This window comes from Brassica napus, chromosome A9 (genome assembly GCF_020379485.1).
Source record: "Brassica napus cultivar Da-Ae chromosome A9, Da-Ae, whole genome shotgun sequence".
Taxonomy (NCBI): domain Eukaryota; kingdom Viridiplantae; phylum Streptophyta; class Magnoliopsida; order Brassicales; family Brassicaceae; genus Brassica; species Brassica napus.
This window is the reverse complement of record NC_063442.1, coordinates 11,106,364-11,108,317: the sequence shown is the minus strand read 5'-3', so window position 1 is coordinate 11,108,317 and position 1,954 is coordinate 11,106,364. Positions and strand designations below refer to the sequence as shown.

The window sequence follows — 1,954 nt, the reverse complement described above, 5'->3', positions numbered from 1 at the left end:
GTTGTCTTTGGTTTAAACGTTGTCACTGTTAAATCTGTCATGCTTCTCCTCTCTTCTTCTCGATCGGTTTGATTCCAATAAAGAAGCTCTGATACCACGTATTGAAATCAACCTTATGATTGCAACTCAACAATCAAGAACTCAAACTCAAACTCTTTTATTAATCTCAAAGCTCTAGAAACAATTCTCAAAAACTAAAGCTTGTAATCTCACAAGTTATGCAACAAAATTTGCATCTCCTTATATACTACATATAAGATCCTAAACTCATTAGGTAATATATCTTGTAGATAACTCTCAATCCATCTTTATCCTAATCTCATTAGGATGACTTCTAACTCAAGTTAACTTAACTCCAAGCTTAGGTTCAACAGAATGGACCATTTTCACAGAACTAGAGAGAACGTCGTGGACACAGGAGGGCACACATGAGAGTTACAAAACAAAAAAAACTAGAAAAACCTCATATTCATTATGCTGTTTTCAGAAAGAAAAAAAATTCTAACAAAGAAGCAGACAAAAGACCAAGACGAAAAGAGCCGTGGAGGACACGAAACTGGGCCCAAATACTAAAATATCTCTTCTTCTTATTAGTCTTCAACTCTTCATTACCGATTAATTAGACCGAATAAAAATTAAATTAAGAAAGAAACAATATGGGAGAGAGAGAGGAAGTGAAACTTTTGGGAACATGGTACAGTCCGGTCGTGGCAAGAGCAAAGATAGCTCTTCGTCTCAAATCAGTCGATTATGATTACTTTGAAGAATATCTGTTCGGATCCAAGAGTGAGCTCCTTCTCAAATCAAATCCGGTTCACAAGAAAGTCCCGGTTCTCATCCACAACAACAAACCCATTCTAGAGTCTCTCAACATCGTTGAGTACATTGATGAGACATGGAACGCATCTGGACCGTCCATACTTCCTTCACATCCCCATGATCGTTCTCAAGGTCGCTTCTGGTCTGCCTTCGTTGATGACAAGGTTCGTATATTTAAGATTTTATTTTACTCTGTTTATACCTTCGCTGATTACAGATGTTTGTATTATTAGTTAGGTGATTTGTGCTAAAACGTATCTAGTAAATTACTTGATATTCTAGTCTATTATTGTCTAAGTACGGTGTTTGACTACTTTAAAGTATACATATTCTTATTATATTCTTTTCTTTTTGGCCAGCCCTTCATTGGTATATTCAATAATGCTCTTCTAATTAGTATATTTTTTTAAGAATAAAACATTCTTTCAAAAAAAAATTCAATGCTCTTTTTAACTCTAACATATTCCAACTCGTACTAATGTTTTAATTTAAAGATTCAATAAGCTTAATTATTCAAAGATTTAGCCCTAACTTCTATGAAACTATAAGACTCCATATATTTTCTCTAAACTCATTTTAAAAAGCAGTGGTTTCCAACTTTGATTGCAACTACGATCACCAAATCAGAAAACGCCAAAGCGAAAGGTATGGAGGAAGTGGGAGAAGGGTTGTTGCTACTCGAGGATGCGTTTATTTCTATAAGCAAAGGGAAACGCTTTTTTGGTGGTGAAGTTTCGGGTTTATGGACATTTGCCTCGGGAGCTTTTTGGTTATCTTAAAAGCTAGAGGGAAGCTTAATGGAGAAAATATATTAGACAAATCAAAAACTCCTTCTCTATGTAAATGGGCCAATGAGTTCTTGGCTGATGACACAGTGAAGAATGTGGTACCGGAGATTGATAGAGTTGTTAAGTTTATGAGAGAGTTTAATTGAAGCTGAAACTCAAACCAGGGCTTGAAGGTCTTAAGATCATTAGAGATGTATTTGCAGGGCAAGTGTTATGTAAAAAGAAATTAAGATGAAGTTTGAATTAGTGTTGTGTGATTCTTCCTACATGTATGGTAGAATTTTCATATATATATATATACTTAATACTTTCATGATATTGTTTGTTTTAATATTACTTTCATGATA

The 1,954-nt window shown here is 34.4% G+C and overlaps 1 pseudogene; it reads left to right on the top strand.

The window, feature by feature from the left end:
- The first annotated feature begins 591 nt into the window (after positions 1-591).
- Positions 592-1,925, top strand: LOC106434977 (annotated as a pseudogene).
- The last annotated feature ends 29 nt before the right edge of the window (positions 1,926-1,954 follow it).